We start from the raw sequence: 25,611 nt of genomic DNA, 5'->3' as shown, positions 1-25,611 counted from the left end.
AAATTAAGGACCTATGTGGCCTACCCTTCACAAATGTTCTCTCTGTATTACGTAGAATGAGCTAGTTACACTAGACTGGGACAGAGCTGAACAGATGGGACTGGTAGGAGTGTCTGAAGTCAAAATATGATCTCACTGTACTCGGTTGAGTGAGCAAATGAGATAGACCCAGGAGGAGTGTAAAAACACAAATTTACAGGAGAGACGGGCAATTCTAAAATCACCAAGATTAATACCAGATTCTAAAATCACCAAGATTAATACCAGAACAAGAACAGGGAAGGTGGGTAGGGAAACTAACTGCAGAGACAGAGACAGACCACAATATTCCATGAAACAATTAAATAGAAAAATAAATAACTAGAGAGAGACACAGACCAATGAAACAAATGCACATAAAAATAAAATAAAACGCAGTACAATCTCTAACACTGCAAGTTTGTACTTAACTCAGCTAGTACTGCAGCTCACTGCAGATATGTAGCAGAAGCCAAACAACTCAGAAAATGAGCAGTAATAGCATTACATTGTCATTAATGCAATTACATTGCATTCATCTAAGTTCCAGTTAAAACAGAGCAGTTACACTTCTATTTACATTTATATACAAACAGTAGTTACATTTACACATTCTAAGATTTTACAGAGGTGGAAGTTACTAAAGAGAAGCCCATGTGCAACTTCATGGATTGTACAGGCAGCAGTTATGATAAAAATTTGTCATGTCAGACAATTGAAACATATGAAATATTAAATACAAAAGATGGAGGTAAATGTGAGGTTTCAATTATTTACTTATTTGATTGACATTTATTGACCGGGAAAGTCCACTGAGTCAGAAACCCATTTTCAGTGGAGGCCCGGGGAGAAAAGCTCCACAGTTAAACAAACAATCAAAATAATATACAAATTATTATACAGAAACAAATACAAAAGCAAATACAGAGTTGAAAAGATGCAGTTGGACTACATAATAATATACTTTCAATCACAGAATAATAATAATAGCTATTAAAAAAGTACAACATACTTTCAATCCACATGAGAGTAATCAATGAACTAGTAAAGTGATCCATATCATAGGTATGAGAAATAATGATTCAGAGGAGGAAGAAATATCAGAGAGGATTGAAGGCAGGTTCTGAGTAAATTATGTCAGAGAGGTTATGGCGGCTAACACTGTATTTCACAGGTACAGCTGGGATTTTTTTAAAAAGTGGGACTTTAGTGCAGCTTTAAAGGCCATTAGGGAGTCAAGATGAGTAACAGATGTGGGGGGAGTATTCCATAGTTTGGCATTGTTGTACAAGTATAGGCATTGCCCTGCTCTCTTATTGGATTTAGCAACATTTAGAAGGGTTCTTTCGGAGGAGCGGAGAGGTCGAATTGGGGTGTATGTGTGTAAGATAGATTGGACAGCGGGACAGCTATCAGGTTGGAAAATTAGTTTATGAGCAACTGTCAGCTGAGTAAAGGTGAGATAGTTGTGAAATTCTAGCCAGGACAGGTTTGAGATAATGCAATGGGTGTGAGCAGTTGGACAAGTTACGGGTAAATTTTGCTATCTTGTAGTAGCATGATTGCAGCTTACTATTGAGGGATGTATGGAGGTTGATGAAGATGGGGCTTCCATACAAAAGGGATGGGATAAACAAAGTGTTAGCTAGTTTTATCTTTGTTTACCTAGGTAGAGTTTGCAACAGTATAATTTGCCTAGTCTGAAGTGGGTTTTCTTTACTGTACTGTGTATGTGTTATTCAAAGGAGAGTTTACCACTGAAAGTAATTCCTAGAAGTTTCATGTATTGTACCTGTTCAATTTCTGTTTTGTTAGGGGAGAAAATCTTGAATTCTATAGCTGGAAGTTTTGATGAGAATATTAACAGTTTCGTTTTTTGAGGGTTCAGCATTAATTGGGCGTCATTTATCCAGGTTTCTATGGAGGAGAAGGCATCTTGGGCAATCTTCTGAAGGTTAGTGAAACTGTTGGAGAAGGACGGGATAGTTAAATCATCTGCATATTGAATAAATATGCTTTGTTGGGAGGCTTTACTACAGGCAAATGATGAAGAAAACATTTTTTATCTTGCCATGATTTACTACACCTCCCAAAGCTGCCTTCAGCAAAATAAGTACTCATTCCTAATTTTATTTTGTTTTTACTCGTCTGCCCTCATGGGGGCAGACATGGTGATTCCTTTGGAAAGCTAAATCTGTCCTATAATGCAGACTGTGAGGACAAATAGCCCTACCATTTGTTGTCAGACTAGACTTCCATTCACTTACAATGGAACTCCTGAAAATAACTGCCAAGTTTGAGAGTCTGCAGCTCATGTGTCATTGACTGGTATGAGCTGAGTTTTACAAATGTTGTTCCTACTGATGTGCTACACATTCACTGAAAGAAACTTGCAAAAGTGTCAACAAATTACTGAGATAAAAAAGACTTTTCACAAGGAGCAGTTTTGCAAGTTTCAGTTCCTGGCCAGGTTACTCCTCCCATCTCCCCTCCTTCAGTGGGCTACAGTCTCACATTTCCAGCTTTGCTAGATTCAACTATTTAGTCAGCTTTGCATGACAATAGAAATAAAAAAATAGCCTGGTGTGCCACTAAAACTGTTCCCTTGTATGTCTTCACTTCTGAATAGCAATTCCCAAGAATAAAAAAAAAAAAAAGCAAACTCATCAGTCCAGAGTTTAGGCTAGTCTATCCATTTTTTAAAATGTGCACAGTAAAATATTCAACTTGTAATACATTTTGGCTGCTGACATGGTTATCCTTACATAGTTATTCTCTTATAGTATAACCTGAACTTATGGTATTTAATTATAAATTTTACAGCAGTTCTCAGTTTCTTAACAATGACCTCCCAGGCCTCTGATGTGACCTAATACTTTCTTACTATTGCTTTATGTAGTTTGTCTTAGTTGTATATTTGTAGTGTGTTTCTCATCCTCTCAGCAACAGACTCCTGGACAAGCATATAATTGTATAGAAAGAGTACCAGCAGCTGTATCAGTGATACCACACTCCAAAGCAATGCACTCAAACATACTACTGACAAATACAAGGGAATGTATCTGTCTGAATCAAGCAGTGATGAAATTGCTAGGGACTTCACTGAGCAAAATTTTACTCTTAATTTCTCCATTTCATAATGCATAACATTCGCAAAACACTTACAAAGGCACAGCTCCACCTTCCACAAACACATCAACCCACACCAACACAACTGCTAAGGTTTCTCCTTTCAGTTATTGCAAGCCAAGAACAACACTATTTAATAAGGATACCCACCAGACAAGTCTGCATAGCGCATTTGGTCTACCTGCATCATTGCAGCTCGGGCCCCCCTAGCAACTACAACATTGCCAGATAAAACCACTGCTACAGTCCGGTTTCTCCCTACAGTTATTGCAAGCCAAGAATAACACTTTTTAATAAAGATACCTACCAGACAAGTCTGCATAGCACAACATTGCAGATTGGGCCCCCCCTACAGTTATTGCAAGCCAAGAATAACACTTTTTAATAAGGATACCTACCAGACAAGTCTGCATAGGTGGCTGGATATTTACAGTTCTTGTTATTAGCAGATGTGGTCCTTAACAGTTATGTTTTAAACATTGTGACTGGTTATTTACATTTCCTTTTACAGCACATTTGTTACTTTTACTAATTATTTTTTAAACATCGTTTTGGCCGGCATGCACACCTGCAAGGCCCCCCCAGGCAACTATAGCTTTGTCTACTGCCACTGGGTGTCAACAATATACTTGCTGTATCTTGTCCCAAATAGATCTGCCTCCACACTGAATACTTGTAAAGTAAGGCAAGTACCATTTACTTGGTGTATTTTGTCCCCAGATAGATTTACCTTCCTTTGTATTACTTGCACACCAAGGCCTTAAAGTAGTGTTTCTGCAACTAACTGCTTACACTCATAATTTCCTGCTTCGACCTCTTCCTTGCTTACACTTACATTACAGCTCCAAGGCTTCCACTTCTTATGCTGATTACTTTCCTTTGCAATCTTCTGTGAGGGGGCGGGACAGATCTCTACCGGCTTTTTCTGGTTATACCTTCCCCCATTTTGTATCTCCCTCCTCTAACTCCCTCCTCCCCCATGCACATTAACTAGTCTATATTAGTGGGTCTCCTTGAGCGGCGCCCTTTTGAAAGTTATCTTTTGGCCTGCTTGTGGTGAGGAAGCTTCCCCAGACCTTTTTCAATGTGACTGCATCAGTATAAGTAAATTAAACTAGTACAATACAGCCAAACAGACACATTTGGTGTAAACAGAAACAAGTGGAATGATACATTTGGTGTACAAAGAAAAGAAACAAGTAAGCCCATTGATATCATTGGAGTTAGTGTTAGCCTCACTGCGCTCGGGCTCACTCCTCTCCCCTCCCTGCTTCCTATTCCCACCCGCCCCCACTAGTGCTACATTTCAACTGAACTTAGCTGCGCCGATCATGCTAGCCACCAATCACTGAATCTGCCCCACCCCTGTACCCATTTTCTTCTCTTCCACTATTCCATATCCTGTAAAGCACAGTTTTCCATCTAACTACTTTAAAATCACAAACAGCACCTCTCATCATCCACCACACCCACCCCATCCCAAGCAGATTTCTCACTCATGACCAAACCATGCCCAAACTACCCAAACCCACATACATACACCTCTTTCTATTGGTCCTAGGTGTACCCACACTCCCACTGCTAACTTCTATCACCAACCACCAAAAACAACTTAATTTTATCCATATACCAAGAAAAACTACTTCCACTGACATTATTACAACACACCCTTTTACTCAACTAGTCCCACATCACTACCAAACCTTCTTTATTCACCACTATGCACACAGATCACAGCCATCACACTACCAGTCTCAAAACAACTATAAAGAACTTTAAGACCCTAAACAAACTACTCAAACTCTATTTTTACCTCAGAACCTAACTCATTAGCTGCGGTGATATACACCCAAACCCAGGTCCAGAAAATCTAGGAGCCCCAACCCGAATGATACCCTACTCCACCGAGACAAATCCACGCTCCTCATTTTAAATTTAAATGTTAAGTATACTAAACAAAGTCCACGACCTTCATGCACTACTCTCCTTTTATCAACCTGAGATAGTCATACTAACAGAGACTTGGCTTAAACCAGTCAACCACAACAATGAAATCACTCCACCAGGTTACAATATAATTCGTAGTGATACAATAGTTAAAAAAAAAAGGGGGGGTGTTGCTGTAGTGTATAAATCTCACATCATCCTTGAGAAAGTAGACATAACAACCCTAGACCTCATAAAGTTGAACTCACTCTAACAAAACTAAAACTTAATGATAATAAATGCATCAACATCATAGGGTGCTACATCCCTCCAGGCAACAATATCCCCATTACAGAAAAACTCCTAGAATGGAGATCTAACTCCCTCCCCTGGGAAAGCATAGTATTAGGAGACCTTAACACTGAATGGCAAAACTGTTCCATTCATAAGCCACTCTCCCATATTAACATACATGGCCTAACCCAACTCTTCACTTCCCCCCACAAGAACAGACAAGAGAACCAAACATCAATACACTCTAGACTGGATACTCTTATCCCACCCATCACTGATATCCCTTGCAGGGTGTCTACCAGACTCCAAGTAGTTACCAAGCCACATTCTTACCCAGATCAAAATCACCACAACTGACCCAAATATCTATATGCCTAATTAGAAACAAAAAACACTTTAACTGCTTCAACTTTATAAACGACCTAAAAATGTGCAACTGGACCCCCCCTTAAAAACCTACCTCTTGATGAAGCTGTACTATGTTTCAATACTACCTTCTTAACCACCCTTAATCATCATGCCCCCTCCAGAACAACAAGAATTAAAACTAAATATGCCCCCTGGTTAGCCCCAGACACAAAATCCCTCCTCAAAAAAAAACAAGGCCTGGACCAACTACCTAAACAGTAAACCCCAATTGAACAAACAAATATATGTTGAACTACATAACAAAGCCAAAAAACTCACCAAAACAGACAAAACATCTTGCTACCAAAAGTTACAGGATAAGCACAGGAACAACCCACAAAAATTCTGGGCAGCAATTAACTCTATTCTACAACCAGGTAAAACAACTACCCCAACCTCAAAAATAGATGATAACCAAGAAGACATCCCCACACAATTTAATAAATATTTTACGGAAACCATCCGGACCCTTACAAACAACCAACCCTATGACAACATCCTCATCCCTGCAAATCCACCCCACACCCACAACTAACAATTGCCTCAAGTTCAGCTTCCACCCAGAACCAACCAAATCCATTGAAAACTACTCCGCAAGCTCAAACCAACGTCTCTAGCTGCAGGTAATTACCCGCTGAATACCTCCACCTAGCTGCAAAAGCCATATCATATCCTGTCTCCATCCTAATTAACAGGTCCATATCCGAGTGCATAGTACCCAAGCTATGGAAATTATCACATATCATCCCTCTACATAAAGGGGGAACCTCCCTGGAACTCAGTAACTACCGCCCTATAGCCATACTACACCCGTTATCGAAAATTTTAGAGAGGGTAATACACAAGCAACTAATGAAATATCTCCTAGAAAATAATCTAAAAGCAACACAACAACATGGCTTTAGACCCTTCCATAGCACCTCCACCGCACTAAGAGAATTCACCAACATTGTCAATACTCTCAGAAACAATGGGCTCCTTGTATCTGCCACCTTCCTTGACTTGTCCAAAGCATTCAATATGGTTAACCACAATAATCTCCTCCTTTCACTAGCAACTCTAAACCTTACCACCCCTGCCATCTCCTGGTTCAAAAACTACCTAGAGGGAAGGAAACAAGCTGTGATGTGGAAAAACCAACTCTCCCCCTCCCTACCGGTCTCCCTAGGAGTACCCCAAGGCTCCATCTTGGGGCCACTTCTTTTTACCCTCTTCAGCAATCAGCTCCCAAACAGTATTCCTAAAGCCTCAATAGTGCAATATGCAGATGATACCACCATAATATGTGCAGCCAAATTAATGGAACTCCTTCACTCCTTAACTCAACAATGCTTTTCCCTAGCAGAAACTTGGATTACAAACCAAAGGCTCATTCTGAACCCAAGTAAAACAAAGCTAGTACTCTTTAGCTCCCACAGAGCCACACCTCCCACTGATTCTTTCTTCATCTCCTCCTTTAACAAGACTGCAATCACCCCCACAAATCATACCAAACTATTAGGGGTTGAAATAGATAATCATCTCAGATTTTACCTACATACTTCTATAACCATAAAAAAGTACGTACAAAATTTGGCCTACTGTATCGCAATAAAAAAATTCCTCACTGACCACTCCAAAACTACAATAGCAAGGACTCACCTACTATCCACCCTACTTTATGCCTCCCCTGTGCTTACAAATCTCCACAAATCTGACCTAAACAAACCTGATAGTTGTTATAATAAGATAGCCAAATTCACTACAACCTCTCCCATCAGAACACATCACTGTGAATGCCTAAAAAAACTCAGTTGGCTAGAACTACCACTACTACTTCAACTCAATCATCTATCACTAGCCCACAAAGTAATACATAACTCTGAAAACACCCCAGCCCTACAAAATCTTTTGCAACCCTATACAACATCAGGCCCTTGAGGTCTAGCACACAAAACTTCCTGAAAGTAACCAAATATAACAATGAAGCTGGTAAGTCTGTCTACAGCCACTGTTTAGCAAAAACCTGGAACTCCCTTCCTGCCCACATAACTGACAACAAATCCCCATCACAGTTCAAGAAACTTGTTAAAACTCACTTTTTGAATAATCATCTGTGCTCCTGTATCCCCCCCGACTAATGTCTCATTAGAACACTTCACCTAACTTAAGTAACTCTGCTAAGCCAACCAATCATAGTACTGTACCCACTTAGGACTGTTAATCTACTGCTCATCCCATCTCTCCAGGAGTTAGGGAAAACTACCCCAGCAATGCTGTGCTTTCCATAAACAACTAAAACCAGGAGAAGACATATGGTAAATCAATTTGGTATCCTTCTCAACTAAAACCAGGCAAAGACATATAGTGAATCAATTTGTTATCCTTCTCAACTATAGCGAGCATCATCTGCTCTCTCAGAGCCTTATTCTACGTCTCTCTGCTTTTACTCTGATAGTAAATCTATCACAGGAATCCTAAACTTAGGAATATCTTCTAAAATTTATTATATTGATGAGAACGAATGTATCCTATCTGTTAGTTAATATGTATGTCAAAGTCTCTTCTATGGAAATTGTATGTCAAAAGTCTGTCCTTAAAACTATGTTTTGTAAAAAACTGTTCTCTTGGAGCTTTTCTCCCCAGGCCTCCACTGAAAAATGGGCTTGTAATCCAGTTGGACTCTCCCAGTCAACAAATGTAAAATAAAATAAACATACCAGTCAAATTTAAGGTTTTTCTCACCTCTCTGCAAAACACTGCTGTAATGGCTTTGGCACACAAATGAAAATGATTGATGGGTGTTGGTTCAAGACTCCCATCCATATCTCTCAACAGTACAGATTTTTGGTCCGTTTTTCATAAAATTGCAGTTTTCTGTCAAATCACTGGCAAATAATTGAACACTGAAGTCAGAAAATTGACAGGCATTTGATTTTCAGACTTCATATCCTAAAGAAAATTCACTCAAATGCAAAACCTGTTTATCAACTTTCTAAGTTTGTAAGTGCAATATTTATAAATTGTCCCAATTTATGGGCCTTTGTCCCCTATTATTTATGGCCTGGTCCAGATTTCTTGTTCTATGATGTTGAGAGGTATGCGGCCATCCCTTCCTACTGGAGCCAGTCCATTGCACTTGCACAAGTGTCCCCCTCAGCAGGGCAGCACGCAGGTATCAGTGCAGATTTGCTTTATAGTTCCTTTATACACACACACACACACAATGATACACGGTTAATGTGGACAAATCTGTTTGTTCAAAGTCACCAAACATTTCTCCAAACCCAGTTTTATGACACCTGCTACCAATCCACTTGACAGTTTGCAGCTGTAAATCTTGTTGTCCATGTTATTTCTTCTTTTCCTTGGTTTTGTTTCTCTTACTTGTAATGTTACTTTTACTCATTTTTTCTCCTGCTTCCCATATCTACCCTAATTATTACTTCTAACAAATACTTTTTCTCACTCTTTTTCTTCTCTTCCCCTCCTCCTCTTTATCCACTTTGAACTTTTCCACTCTGACATTTGCTTTGAGTAAATAATGAACTGTCACCCTTATGTCATCGCATTTTAATGCTACATAATATTGTATTTAGTCTAATAATAGGTTCATAGGTAGGTACTAGGCTATCAGCCCAAGGGCCTAAGTAAGCCTAAGCAACAAGGTTACCTGGCTTATGCCACCCAAGAAAGTTCTTTTCTTGTGCCACTGTCGGGCAGAGCCACAGAAGTGATTCCCGGGGCATATTTCCTATTTCCCATCCACTCGAAGATTTTTCTTGAAGACTGCTAATGACGAAATTTACTTAATACAGATGGGTAGCTTGTTACAGAGTATGGGAAGTCTCTGGGACAGGAATCTATCCTTCCAGCATGTCCTGTTTATTGTGGTGACAAGGTTTAGGTCCCTAGAGCATGTATCTCGGAGGCACTGGGATTTCTTTAGGTGTAGCATGTACAACAGCTCTGGGTTTGATATAGCTTTATATGTTAGGCAGAAATCACCTCGGAGTAGGCGATATGCTACCGAGTAAAGCTGGAGTTTTTTTGAGATGGTCAGTGTGGGGCATCTGTTTGAGGCAAGTAATCCTCTTTGCGAGATAGTTCTGTGGCCTTTCCAGCTGCTGCAGATGTCTTGTGAGGTACATTCCAAAAGGGGCTTTGTACTCTATAATGGGTCTAATGAATGTCGAGTAGTGAGGGACACTGACCTCTTTTTTTCCTGGATGAGAACCCTTGTGTGATGAGGTTTGCCACGTAGAAGGACTTCCTGACTACTGTGGCGATCTGATTATCAAAGGAGACTACTGTCCACCTGGGTCCCAAGGCCTCTTATCACACATTCGGTGTTAAGTAGACTGCTGCCTATGTGGTAGTTCATGGGTACAGAGTTTTTACCAAAGGGGATGACAATGCACTTTTTGGCATTGAGCTTGAGGCCATGGCTCTGACACCAGGCATCTGTCTCAGTGAGGCCCTTCTGTAGGATGTCCACATCATTTGGGGACTCTACTATGGCTCCTAGTTTGTAGTCATCTGCGTACATCGTTAGCTAGAGGCCTTCTGTGTTAGCCTGTACTTCAGAGAAGTAGATACCAAACAGGAGAGGTCCCAGGACTGAACCTTGTGGTACTCCACTTGTCACTGGTTTGAAGTCAGATTTGGAGTCAGCAACTTTTACAGTGTGGGTTCTGTCAGTGAGCCAGTTGGCAGCCCATCTTGTGACATAGGGCTTTATACCTAGTTTAGTGAGTTTAGCTATAATTCCAGAATGGGGGATGGTGTCAAAAGCCTTGGCGAGGTCAAGATAGGCTGTGTGAACCACCTTACCCTCATCTACGGCTTTGGTGACTGCCTCAAAAAAATCGATTAGGTTCAGGAGGCATGATCTGCCTTTCACAAACCTGAACTGGGTGGGGTCCACAGTTTGGAGGTTACCAATGTCTTTGTTTATGAGTTCCATGATGATGCATTCCATGGCCTTGCAGACCAGGCTCATCAGGCTAATAGGGCGATAGTTCCTGGGATCAGTGTTGGCGAGCCAGTTCGTTCTGAAGTTCATGTAAAACGCAGCCTGGAATGTTGTCCAGTCCCATGGATGCTGTGTTTTTGGCTTTAGAGAGTGCAGCTTTTACCTGTGTAGTTGTGATTACAGGGACTCTGCATTCTTCCTGTACAGATATGGGCCCTTTAGAGGGTGAGAGGGGTAAAGTTAGCACTAAACCTATCTGCCAGGATGTTGGCAATATCAGTTGGTTCTGTAATTTTCGTGCCGTTGTGCTGTAACTCAGAGCAGATCTGGGTGTTGCCATTGAGATTCTTGACATAGCTATAGAATGCTTTGTGGTTGTCCTTAGAATCAGTGGCGATTTTGTTTTTGTGGCTAGCTTTGGAGGCTCTTATAAAAAATCTCAGCTTCTTACTGAGGCTGACCAGGGAGCTCCACCACTCATGGGAGTTTACTCTCTTTTGCAACAGTTTCTTCCTTCTGTTGTACAGTTTGTTTATGGCAGGGGACCACCAGATTGGCTTCCTTTTTTGGAGGATAGCTTATTGGTTCTGTTTGGGATAGCACGATCCATGCCCTCATGTAAGTGCCTGTAGAGTGCATTTGTGTAGGATTCAGCAGTCATAACTGTATTGTCCATCTCCACGGGTGTCACGAAGTTCGTCACTTCTGTCTTAAGAAGCATGAAGTTGGCATTGGAGAAATTGTTTGCTGTGGTTTCCTTAATGAGGGGTGAGGGCGGGATGTGGATATCTAGGGTGATTAGCTTATGGTCGGATCTGACCAATGAGGAGTTGACTTCAGGATGGAGCCTTGGAGTACTCCTAGGGAGACTGGTAGGGAGGGGGAGAGTTGTTTTTTCCACATAACAGCTTGTTTCCTTCCCTCTAGGTAGTTTTTGAACCAGGAGATGGCAGGGGTGGTAAGGTTTAGAGTTGCTAGTGAAAGAAGGAGTTTATTGTGGTTAACCATATTGAATGCTTTGGACAAGTCAAGGAAGGTGGCAGATACAAGGAGTCCATTGTTTCTGTAAGTATTGACAATGTTGGTGAATTCTCTTAGTGCGGTGGAGGTGCTATGGAAGGGTCTAAAGTCATGTTGTTGTGTTGCTTTTAGATTATTTTCTAGGAGATATTTCATTAGTTGCTTGTGTATTACCCTCTCTAAAATTTTAGATAAAGGGGGTAGTATGGCTATAGGGCGGTAGTTACTGAGTTCCAGGGAGGTTCCCCCTTTATGTAGAGGGATGATATGTGATATTTTCCATAGCTTGGGTACTATACACTTGGAGACGGACATGTTAATTAGGATGGAGACAGGATATGATATGGCTTCTGCAGCCAGGTGGAAGTATTCAGAGGGTAATTTACCTGCAGCAAGAGACATTGGTTTAAGCTTGCAGAGTAGTTTTTCAATGGATTTGGTTGGTTCTGGGTGGAAGCTGAACTTGAGGCAATTGTTAGTTGTGGGTGTGGGGTGGATTTGCAGGGATGGGGATGTTGTCATAGGGTTGGTTGTTTGCAAAGGTTTGGATGGTTTCCGTAAAGTATTTATTAAATTGTGTGGGGATGTCTTCTTGGTTATCATCTATTTTTGGGGTTGGGGTAGTTGTTTTACCTGGTTGTAGAATAGAGTTAATTGCTGCCCAGAATTTTTGTGGGTTGTTCCTGTGCTTATCCTGTGACTTTTGGTAGCAAGATGTTTTGTCTGTTTTGGTGAGTTTTTTGGCTTTGTTATGTAGTTCAACATATATTTGTTTGTTCAATTGGGATTTACTGTTTAGGTAGTTGGTCCAGGCCTTGTTTCTTTTTTGAGGAGGGATTTTGTGTCTGGGGCTAACCAGGGGGCATATTTAGTTTTAATTCTTGTTGTTCTGGAGGGGGCGTGATGATTAATGGTGTTTAAGAAGGTAGTATTGAAATATAGTACAGCTTCATCAAGAGGTAAGTTTTTTAGGGGGGGTCCAGTTGCACATTTTTAGGTCGTTTATAAAGTTGAAGCAGTTAAAGTGCTTTTTGTTTCTAATTAGGCGTGTAGATATTTGGGTCAGTTGTGGTGATTTTGATCAGAGTAAGAATGAGGCTTGGTAACTGCATGGTGTCTGGCAGACATTCTGCAAGGGATATCAGTGATGGGTGGGATACGAGTATCCAATCTAGAGTGGATTGATGTTTGGTTCTCTTGTCTGTTCTTGTGGGGAGAAGTGATGAGTTGGGTTAGGCCATGTAGGTTAACATGGGAGAGTGGCTTATGACTGAACAGTTTTGCCAGTCAGTATTAAGGTCTCCTAATACTATGCTTTCCTGGGGAGGGAGTTAGATATCCATTCTAGGAGTTTTTCTGTAATGGGGATATTGTTGCCTGGAGGGATGTAGCACCCTATGATGTTGATGCATTTATTATCATTAAGTTTTAGTTTTGTTAGAGTGAGTTCAACTTTATGAGGTCTAGGGTTGTTATGTCTACTTTCTCAAGGATGATGTGAGATTTATACACTACAGCAACACCCCCCTTTTTTACCTATTCTATCACTACAAATTATATTGTAACCTGGTGGAGTGATTTCATTGTTGTGGTTGCCTGGTTTAAGCCAAGTCTCTGTTAGTATGACTATCTCAGGTTGATAAAAGGAGAGTAGTGCATGAAGGTCGTGGACTTTGTTTAGTATACCTAACATTTAAATTTAAAATGAGGAGTGTGGATTTGTCTCGGTGGAGTAGGGTATCATTCAGGTTGAGGGTTGGGGCTCCTAGATTTTTAGGGCCTGGGTTTGGGTGTATATCACCGCAGCTAATGAGTTAGGTTCTGAGGTAAAAATAGAGATTGAGTAGTTTGCTTAGGGTCTTAAAGTTCTTTATAGTTGTTTGAGACTGGTAGTGTGATGGCTGTGATCTGTGTGCATAGTGGTGACTAAAGAAGGTTTGGTAGTGATGTGGGACTAGTTAAGTAAAAGGGTGTGTTGTAGTTATGTCAGTGGAAGTAGTTTTTCTTGGTATATGGATAAAATTAAGTTGTTTTGGTGGTTGGTGATAGAAGTTAGCAGTGGGAGTGTGGATACACCTAGGAGCAATAGTAAGAGGTGTATGTATGTATGTGGGTTTGGGTAGTTTGGGCATGGTTTGGTTGGGTTTGGTCATGAGTGAGAGATCTGCTTGGGATGGGGTGGGTGTGGTGGATGATGAGAGGTGTTGTTTGTGATTGTAAGGTAGTTAGATGGAAGACTGTGCTTTACAGGATGTGGAATAGTGGAAGAGAAGGAAATGGGTACAGGGGTGGGGCAGATTCAGTGATTGGTGGTTTGCATGAAGGGTGTGGCTAAGTTCAGTTGAAATGTAGCACTAGTGGGGGCGGGTGGGAATAGGAAGCAGGGAGGGGAGCGGAGTGAGCCCGAGCGCAGCGGGGCTAACACTAACTCCAATTATATGAATGGGCTTACTTGTTTCTTTTCTTTGTACACCAAATGTATCATTCCACTTGTTTCTGTTTACACCAAATGTGTCTGTTTGGCTGTATTGTACTAGTTAAATTTACTTATATTGATGCAGTCACACTGAAAAAAGGTCTGGGGAAGCTTCCTCACCACAAGCAGGCCAAAAGATAACTTTCAAAGGCGCTCAAGGAGACCCACTAATATAGACTAGTTAATGTGCATGGGGGAGGAGGGAGTTAGAGGAGGGAGATACAAAATGGGGGAAGGTATAACCAGAAAAAGCCAGTAGAGACCTGGCCCGCCCCCTCACAGAAAACTGCAAAGAAAAGTAATCAGCATAAGAAGTGGAAGCCTTGGAGCTGTAATGTAAGTGTAAGCACGGAAGAGGTCGAAGCAGGAAATTAGGAGTGTAAGCAGTTAGTTGCAGAAACACTACTTTAAGGCCTTGGTGTGCAAGCAATACAAAGGAAGGTAAATCTATCTGGGGACAAAATACACCAAGTAAATGGTACTTGCCTTACTTTACAAGTATTCAGTGTGGAGGCAGATCTATTTGGGACAAGATACAGCAAGTATATTGTTAAGTTATGACACCCAGTGGAAACAGACAAAGCTATAGTTGCCTGAGGGGGGGGGGGGCCTGCAGGTGTGCATGCCGGCCAAAACAATGTTTAAAAAATAACTAGTAAAAGTAACAAATGTGCTGTAAAAGGAAATGTAAATAACCAGTCACAATGTTTAAAACATAACTGTTAAGGACCACATCTGCTAATAACAAGAACTGTAAATATCCAGTCACCTATGCAGAATTGTCTGGTAGGTATCCTTATTAAAAAGTGTTATTCTTGGCTTGCAATAACTGTAGGGAGAAACCGGACCGTAGCAGTGGTTTTATCTGGCAATGTTGCAGTTGCTGGGCAGGGGGGGGGGGGGGGACCCAAGCTGCGATGATGCAGGTAGACCAAGTGCACTATGCAGACTTGTCTGGTAGGTATCCTTATTAAAAAGTGTTATTCTTGGCTTGCAATAACTGAAGGGAGAAACTGTAGCAGTTGTATGGGTGTGGGTTGCTGTGTTTGTGGAAAGTGGAGGTGTGCCTTTGTAAGTGTGGTGCGAATGTTATGCATTATGAAATGGAGAAATTAAGAGTAAAATTTTGCTCAATGAAGTCCCCAGCAATTTCATCACCGCTTGATTCAGACATACACATTCCCTTGTGTTTGTCAGTACTATGTTTGAGTGCATTGTTCTGGAGTGTGGCATCACTGCTACAGCTGCAGGTACTCTTTCAATACAAGTGTATGCTTCTCCAGGAGTCTGTTACTGAGAGGATGAGAAACACACTACAAGTATACAACTAAGGCAAACTACATAAAGCAATAGTAAGAAAGTACTAGGTCACATCAGAGGCTTGGGAGGTCATTGTTAAGAAACTGAGAACTGTTGTAAAATGTATCATTAAATACCATAAGTTCAGGTTATACTATAAGAGATTAACTATGTAAAGATAACCATGTCAGCAGCCAAAATGCATTACAAGTTGAATATTTTACTGTGCACATTTTAAAAAATGGATAGTCTAGCCTAAACTCTGGACTGATGAGTTTGCTTTTTTTTTATTCTTGGGAATTGCTATTCAGAAGTGAAGAGACATACAAGAGAACAGTTTTAGTGGCACACCAGGCTATTTTTTTTATGTCTATTGTCATGAAAAGCTGACTAAATAGTTGAATCTAGCAAAGCTGGAAATGTGTGACTGTAGCCCACTGAAGGAGGAGAGATGGGAGGAGTAACCTGGCCAGGAACTGAAACTTGCAAAACTGCTCCTTGTGAAAAGTCTTTTTTATCTCAGTAATTTGTTGACACTTTTGCAAGTTTCTTTCAGTGAATGTGTAGCACATCAGTAGGAACAACATTTGTAAAACTCAGCGCATACCACTCAATGACACATGAGCTGCAGACTCTTAAACTTGGCAGTTTTTTTCAGGAGTTCCATTGTAAGTGAATGGAAGTCTAGTCTGACAACAAATGGTAGGGCTATTTGCCCTCACAGTCTGCATTATAAGACAGATTTAGCTTTCCAAAGGAATCACCATGTCTGCCCCCATGAGGGCAGACAAGAGTAAAAACAAAATAAAATTAGGAATGAGTACTTATTTTGCTGAAGGCAGCTTTGGGAGGTGTAGTAAATCATGGCAAGATAAAAAAATATATGTTTTCTTCATCATTTGCCCGTAGTGGTCCTTTAAATGAAAATATTGAAGAGTAGCGGTCCTAAAATGGATCCCTTGACGGACACCAGTGTACTTTGCCAGGTAATCTGATTGTTGGTTTTGCCATCTAACTGACTGCTGTCTACCATGCAGGTAAGAGGAAAACCAGGTTATTACACTTAGAGGGCATCCAAGTGTTGTAATAGCTTAGGGTGCGATACTGTATTAAAAGCTTTTGATAGGTCCAGCAGGAGTACTGAAGTTAAAAGGCCAGCTGAAGTTGAAAGGCCAGCATCAAGAGTTTTATTCACAGTATCAGTAAAGGAGAGTAAAGCTGTGGTCGTACTATGACCAGGGTGGAAACCATGTTGAGTGGGAGCAGTTAATGATGTGCTTTAGAAATTGGGTTTGAATAAATTTTTCCAGGATTTTTGTTAGCGGGGAGAGAATGGAGATTCATTTTAGAGATCATGAGCATTACCCCCCCCCCCCTTTGTGTAGTGGAGTTATAATAGAGTTTTTCCATAGTTGAGGCACATAAGATTCAGTGACAGAACAATTGAGAAGAATACTAACAGGGTAAGCTATAGCTCTGGCTACAAGTTTTAAGTATTCTGGTGGTAAATTATCAGTGGAGAGTGAGCAGGGCTTTAATTTGGTTAACAATTTTAAAACTAGGGATGTAGGAACAGGTTGTAGTGAGAAGGGAGGGTTGGGTGGAATACTATTAAAGGGAACTATAGTGTCTACAGAGGTGGATATGGGGTCTATTTGTGTAGAATTTCTGAAAATTGGGTTGGTTTTTGAGGAGGAGTCCTTGACTAGTTTTTGGATGGTGTCAATGAAATAGATATTAAAATACATGTGCTAAATGGAGAGGGTTTTTGTCGGGAAAGGATGATGGAAATTGAATGTTACCTGGATTAAGAAGGAAAGACACAGATGTCCAGAATTTTTTGGATTATTACTTTGGGAGGAGAGTTTTGAGAAGAAATAGGTTTTCTTATCCATTATGATGGGGGTTTTTTTGCAGCATTTCTAGGTTTTTTAAAGTTTTGTTCATTTTCTGTAGTCCTACATTTTGTCCAAATTCTCCAAGCTTTGTCTCTAGATAGGAGGGTTTGTTTAGTATGCTTTGTTTACCAGGGGGTATGGTTTGGTTTTATTAATTTTATACAAAGAGGTGCTAGGCTATTAAGTGTGCTAAGAAAGATATTATTAAAAAACTGAACAGCGTCATTCAAGGGGCAGGGATTTTAATGGGGACCAGTTTTGAGCTTGACGGGTAGTGCTAAATGTCTCGAGTCTATATCATAGAGCGAAAATATATATATATATATATATATATATATATATATGCCAACTCGGAGATCGCACTACAGTGAGGAAAGGGCAAATATTCCAGTCTTCACTGTACTGCAATTTCAATAACAGAACTTCGAGTTCCGCTCTTTTCAAAATTAGAACATATGACATGCTTCATAATTAGGTTATGTGAAGTACAAAATTACTGCATTACATTTAACAGTAAAGGTCAGCATTGTGTTAGGAGACTGCAGATGCCTGGACATTTACACCCAACCAGGATTTCCAAAGACATCTGTCCGATATCAATCGAATGGAGTGCACTTAACGTTTGTACACTATTTTCCGTCAGGTTCTTGTTTTTGTAGTCTTCGCCTTACAGATGAGCAAAGTAAATCACATTCATCCTTGGTATCTGTTCTCACTCCTGTACATGTATGACAGACAAGGGATAAAAATGAACTACAAAAACGGACGCAGCATATTAGAAATACATTCAGTCTTTGTTCTTGAAATATAGTAAAAACATATCTGACCTTTGTCTTTTAAAGAAAGATCTGTGTGTTAAATCACTTGGACAAAACCCAAACTTGTTAAATCAGTCCCTTGTTCATGGCTCTCTTTATTCTCATTATGCATAATGCCACGGGATTCATGTAGGCATTTTTAAGTCCCCATCAGGCTGCAAAAATGTGCATCAGATGACCACTTGTCCAAAACTGATTTGTTATGTGCTGTGAAGCAAGGGTGTTGATAAAAGACGTAGCAAATAATGGAAACATGATCCACATACTCCATTCATTTACCTCTTTAATGGATATAGTAAACTAAAGCTGTATCTCTACCAGTATCCTGTTTCATTCTACCCCTTTTCACACTATCTTATGTCAGAATTCTTGAATTCCTCTAATGTTTGAGATAATTGTTGGTAAATATGACAGTCTTCTAAATTACATTACTCAGAAGGCATTCATCCATCTTTTAACCATGCTACTTGTTTCAGTACTACATTCATAGTTTTTGTTTCTGCAACTTACTTGACTATATTGATCAGATCCCATTATTCATTTCTCAGGAGTATATGTAACATACATTTATAGGTTCTATTCATACAGCTTTTGCTAAAAACTCTTTGCCATTTTGTAAGCGGTTTTATGAACAGTTTTTACCCAGTCTGTGTATCTGCACCCACGAAACTGGAATTATCCTCTCATCCAGGGTTAAGAAAAACTAGGAGAGGCCCTGCAGGACCAACTAAAGGCTATAAAACATGCCCCTAAGTTCAGGCAGTATTCCCTGATACTGAAAAATTGGTAACAGTGATACCATTACCAAAAGACAAAAGAAAGGACATATGTAATGGCCAACAGCTCACCCCAACATCAGTAAACATAATAGCAATGGAAAGGATCCTTGAAGACAAGCTGGCAAGGTATACAGCAGTAAAATACGATAATTCATGCAAGCTAGCATAAATTTACATTCATTCGAACACTCATACATCCCAAACAGTTTAAACTAACTCTAAAAGAATATTTTAACAGGAAATGGATCTGCCAATGCTCAAATCCACCCTGTAAACTCTCTCTCCACTAATTAAATAGCTTTTTCCCCTCTCTCTCTGTAACTTTTATTCCTTCCTGATTGTTTAATTGTAAAATTTAACATTAAACTCCTATGTTGCTCTTCTATTCTAACCACTACTTTCAAAAAGTGCTCTGACTTATCTACCTGTTTTCTCCATTAAAAAATTCTACGTATTATACTAGTATTAATGACAAAATGTGATCAGTATATTCTCAAAATTCTCCTGTAGCCTGCTAACTGATTTGCCTTATTCCATCTGTATAATACCTGTTAATAATGACAAACTGTTATATATATTTACTGGAACTTTTCAACCCGGGTCTCTGCTGAAAAAGGGCTTCGGCTCAGTCAGACATTCCCGGTCAACAATTGTAAAATAAAGATAAATACATAAATTAGGGGCTATCAGTCAAATTCAGGCAGATTTCACAAAAATGTTTTGGAGAAGGAATGAGGCTTAAGAGAAGGCAGGTACTGAACAATTTATCTAATGTTGCTTTGATCATACTTTATATAACAATATGCGTGATAATTAATGTTTGCAAATGTGAACTTGTTAATATGGTTCGATTACTTTTATATAAATGTAGGTTTGCCTATGTTAAGTGATAATTCAGTAAAGGTGATTTAAAAAAAAAATCTACTCACATTTCTATAGCTGTGATACAGCATATAGAATTAAACTCTCTGGAATTTAGGCACATGTTTGACACGGTAATCTGGAGGATACTAAGGACTAAACTGGAAATTGTCAGAATGAGACCAAAGCTTGGTGGAGGGCTGGATAAATGGAAAGACAAATGGTAACTCACTAGGAAGCATCACAAGATAGGGAAATGAGTAGTGGCATACTCCAAGAACTTGTCATGAAGTTAGCTCTTTTCAAGGTGCAGGTGTCATACACAACACTTACAAGTGAGAAGACACATTCGCAATGAACACAAATATTGATGGAATGGGAAAGAGGACTCACTCAGGGGCCAGGGCAAACTAAACTACCATGCACGCACACATACAAAAAAATTCTGTTGGTGCTTACACTGGCCAGCTGAAGACAGGAGGGAGATCCAAGTGTGGTAATCATATCCACAGTGAAGCAGATTAAAGCAGAAACAATAAGAAGTGGCAGAGGCAAAGGCCACAGAATTCCTGGATATATAGCTAGGGGAGCATATTTCTCATGCACACAAACAAAGAGCATCTTGCCATTCTATAATGCAATGGGCAAAGCCTCTTCCTGAACTGAACATTATGAAAACAATTTAGAGAGAAACAGGACAGGCAAAAAAAAAAAAAACAGAGTGCAAACAGAAACAGCAGTGAAGAAACTGGACAGGTCAAACTCTCAGAAAAGAGATGAGCAGAGAATGCACACAACAGAAGGAAAAAGTTGTTAAAATTGTTTTGCCTAAAGTTCAGAGTGGACTGGGACAGGTGGCATTATTCAGAAAGAATGGGTGCAAACAGGAATACATACTGTAACAGCCGGGGGCATGAATCAAAATGGAAATTAGAAAATTCTGTTCCACACAATGAATGGTGGCTCCTGGTATGATACGCAAAGGGAATGAGCAGGCAACAAGAGAGAGACTAAAAGAACTATGGGACAAGTGGAGAACAATGTGTACATATGGGGAAGAGGAAGCAGCTGTCGGACAGTGGCTACAACAAAGGCAATACAGACTTTAGTCACCTTTTGTCATAATTATAATATGCACAGATCTGCATCCACTCCCAATATATCTTCATTTCCCCACTGAAGCCAAATCTTTTTTTCCCACCACTTCATGATTTCCATTTTATATTAAAATATTCGGTACTTACGTATTATCGCAACCACACTTTTGCAGCTGCGAAAAACACATGCTATAATAAGAACTACTGCAGAAAACATCCTAAACTGTTTTTTTATGTTTACTAATGAATTGAAGAAAAACAACTAATGAATAATAAGTTTTGATTCAAGTCCAGAAGGAAAACTATTGCACCAATCTTCCCTCTGTTTTGCCATGTATTACACGCGCGCGCTTCAATTTTCAGTGCTGCTGTCTAAAAGATAAAACAACTACCACTAACACAATGTAGCCTGAAGTTCGGCAAAAAAGTTCAAGGGGAATTGAAAGGGTTAAGCTGACATTTGATAGTAACTGAGCGGTGTAAACCTGCTGTAATTCCTTGAGAATGTTTCTATATTTCTTGAGGTTCACGTATACATCTTTACGTTTACATCTTTACGTTTACAGTTAATGCAGAAATGAATTAGCAGCACACATGCTGCCAATAAAATGCATGTCATGTTAAAAAAACTCAATGACAGAAAGTGCATTCATGTCTGAATTCCAGACAAAGAGTTGAAGGGGAATTGAAAGGGTAGAGCTGACTTTGTACTAAAGGTTCACATATATGTTAATGCAGGGAAGAGATAGCAGCACCCGTGCCGGCAGTAAAGTGCATACTTCAACAACAACAACAACACTGACAATTTTCAGTTTGGTTTGTTAAGCCTTGCTAAAACATCCTTCATTGTAAAAGCAAACAGATTTCCTGACATTTGTACGACATTAACGGACAAATGTCAACAGTGGGAAACAGAACACTCGACTACTGGCCATGAACATTCATACGACATACTCCTGATTAAGTTGCCTTTGCTGCGCTTGTGATCAGGAAGGCAGGATCTGTCATGTGCTGTTGCAGTGCGGAGTTCACCAGCCAAGTGAGACACGCCAGGCAGGAGTCGAAAAATTGGCAGTTATTCCTCTCCCTGCCTCATACAGTGTGTGCCACGGTATTCCTTACTTGCTTCCACCCCGTTTCCAGCTTAATTAACCTATCTTCTCATAAACAGGACAAATTTCAGAACCGCGAAAATCTGGTTGCGATAATAAAGCAAGTACCAAATATTCATACTTTTACATCTTGGAACATTGAAACTATATTAATATTTTCTATTTTTCGTTAAAATGAAATGTAATCTACCCTGACAGTACAGCAAAACACACATCTTTATTAGGCTACTAGTTCAATGAGTACCCTGCAAACACTTCATAAAAATGATAGACATGTTAACTAAGTCTTATGATACTTGCATGTTTGAAGAAACTTCTACATTAAACATATTCTTACATAGCAAATGCTGCATTGCCTAGTGATTTACATTATGTAAACTCTTCCTACCAATATGAAAGTACATAAACAGCCAGCTTCATTTAGTAGCCAGAGAAAGCCCCGATTATGCCACTGGTAACTCAAGTTCGACGAAGAGCATGGCTGTCTAGGACTGGATGAAGACAATGGAACAGAGTGGCTGCTGCCAGCTCACCCCTCCAAGGAGGGGGGGGGGGGCAGCTTTGACTTTCCGACCCAGGTGACTCCTAGCAGCAGTGAAGTTCTGAGCAGGCTGCGCAGACACTGGCATTAGTGCATTCACAACATGCAGCCAAGGGGAAAATGGAATGGAGGGTTGACAGGGATTCCTAAGCCAGAATAAATGGACCATAGAACTCTTACCTGGCCTAAAACCTGGTTCTGGTTCCACTAGAACAAAACAGGGCAATTGGGTGAAGGTAGAGAAGTGATCAGGCAAGGTCCTGGGGGAAGTAAGCAAAAAAAAATGTAGCTGCACGCTGTACTATACAATGTACTATATTTTATTTTTGTGCTCAATGTGTATGGCACTTAGCAGTTACTGAGTCACATACACAGTGCAAAGTGTTCATTGGAGCTTTTCTCCCTGGCATCCACTGAAAAATGTCCTTGGGTTATTCACACTAGGCCAGTAAACAAATGAAAACAAATACATTTATGGAACTTACGCCACATAATTTGTTATCTACAAAGTAATAGCCAACTTCAATTTAAATTCGGCTAATGCTACTGCTTACCTGATTGTCAAAAGTAGTCAATTCCATTGTTTGGCCATGCATGCAGAGATGAAATTTGAATAACAGCCATGAATTAAAACAACATGCAAGTGCATACATTAATGCTGTCAGTTAATGGTACTATATTTAGATATGTTGGTAAAATGTCATCATGGAAACAGTTAACATGTCACTCCCTTGCTGACAACCCTTGTTTTACATGTTTTTAACATGCTGTCATATGTGTATAGTCACAGTGCTCTTGCTTTTATGAACACAAAATGTTTTTTACCTTTTGCACTTAACCCCTAATACAAAGGAAATTATGAGCTAGGAGTAAGCATATTGATGGCAAAAGAATTTTGCTAAATCCACATGTTAAAAAAGAAAACACCTCACACTGAATAAAGCAAATGATCTCCTACCAGCACTCACATCTAACTGGCAAGGAGCTGTATATTTTTGTTTAGCTGGCAAAGGAGGGCATTTATAATTGTTGCACCAGGCAAGTGAACCAATCCAATTCAAACCCTCAACAGCCCTTACTCAGGATACAACAGCAATCAATGTTAAGTGCATTATGTGGTTCCTTACTATAACTTCTTAGACTGTAGCAACAATCCCGGATATTAAGAAAATGAGATTCTAACCCCAAACCAACAATTTTGGAAACTTGTTCCTACAGAAATTATCTACTTTTTCAGAAAGGCTATGTCCTCGCATCCCCTGTAACCCCAGATTCCTGCTAAGTATATATACTAACTCCAACGTCATCGTACCTCACAGCACGGGAACTAATCAGATACCACAACCTCAAGCTTTACCTAAATTGTTCCATAACTGCTACTGTTATTGGTATTGCACAGTTCTGAGGACCAGACTTTAAACTGTCCATTTATGTGGGTGGCAGCTGCACGTACCCAATTCAACAATATGCTTCTGTGGAAGTGGAAAAAATGGGGGAATCCAAAGAAATAAATCACAAGGAGCACAGTCAAACTATATAAAAACATTAATCAGAGTTCAGGACTGAAATTTTTAACACAAAAAATAAGGCAAACACTATGCCATCCATAATACTTTCTATTTTCAACAACACAAAAAAAATGTTAATTAAAATCAGAACTGCAGCAGAAGTCCAAACGTTTACTTTAAAATCTAAGGAATAATAAACAATAAATAAACAATACAGTTCGATTAAATAACTTCATTTCCCTTCTAGTTTTAATACATTAAAAACTTAGTTTGCTATTTAGAGTGTGAAAAAAATCACCATCCAGTTATCAAACATCAGAATTAGAAAAGTCATAACCCTCATCTAAACTATGTGGCATCACCAAATGGACAAAAATCTATGGCATGTTAAAGCAACCAATAGAAACCTGCATAAATAAACTATAAATTTTTTTCAACTCTGAAGTGACACCAAATAAATTATCAACTCACAACTTCTAGGTGAAATAAAAAGGTCAACTGACTGATATTACACACACAAGTAATATTATTATATGCAAATGTAAACTGTATACTTGTTTTGGCGCTTTTCTCCTCGGGTCTCAGTGAAAATGGGCTACCAGCCCAGGCGGACACGTACCCGGTTATCAAATGTAAATAAATATGTAAGTAAGTTCATTCCTTCCTCATCTGGTTAGCTACTGCAACAATTTTCAGAATCAAAATCATCCCATAATAAGCAGTCTGTCACTTTTACTCTTACAGTTTCTACAAACAACCTTCCTTGATTCATTTCAGAACTGCACCTAAACTGAAACAAAGAGGAAGGGAGGGTGGCTTAATGGCTAAGGTGTTTGCCTTACAAACACAAGGTGCAGGGTTTGAGTCTCACAAGGGATAATTGGCTAGGCTTAAAATGGCTTGCACGGGCAGTTAGCTTAGTACTAAACTATGAACCTATGAACCTATGAAACAATGCACACACAGGAGACAACATAAATATAGCAGGATTGACGCAAAGAAAAGATACTGGACCACAAGTGCATTCCAAGAGAAAAGCAATTAATGTCACAGGACCCCACAACAGTACAGTGCAAAAAAAAATAGATATTACACTAAATTACATACTCAGCTGAGCTACACATCCAAGACTAAGTCAGATAAAGAGCCTGTCTATTCATATGGTTCTATAATGAAAATCAAAGAGAGAATCGTAAAACCATCTCATAGACAGCTAAATAGAACAATGAAGGAAACAACAAACACAGTCCCACCATACCTCTCAACTGTCCAGATTTTCGCAGAATGTCCAGATTTTTGCCTCATATTTTTGGTCTATTCCTTATAAAATTTGTGGTTTTCTGGCAAATCACTGAGGATTGACATCACTAATTAATGACATACATTTGAGTTTCAGGCTTCATATCATTTAGAAAATGCATGCTAACAGAAATCCAACTGTTCCAACATCTTTCTAATAGCTGTCCCTATTTT

At 39.7% G+C, this 25,611-nt stretch overlaps 1 protein-coding gene across 1 annotated transcript in view; it reads right to left on the bottom strand.

The window, feature by feature from the left end:
* Positions 1–25,611, bottom strand: part of LOC122806064 (serine/threonine-protein kinase ULK3-like) — a 571,755-nt gene that overhangs the window by 545,378 nt on the left and 766 nt on the right. The gene's annotated exons all lie outside the window — the stretch shown is intronic.

This window comes from Protopterus annectens, chromosome 7.part0, assembly GCF_019279795.1.
Source record: "Protopterus annectens isolate FY-2018-M chromosome 7.part0, PAN1.0, whole genome shotgun sequence".
Classification (NCBI taxonomy): Eukaryota; Metazoa; Chordata; order Ceratodontiformes; family Protopteridae; genus Protopterus; species Protopterus annectens.
The sequence above is the reverse complement of the archived record's forward strand: the minus strand, read 5'-3'. Positions and strand labels throughout refer to the sequence as shown.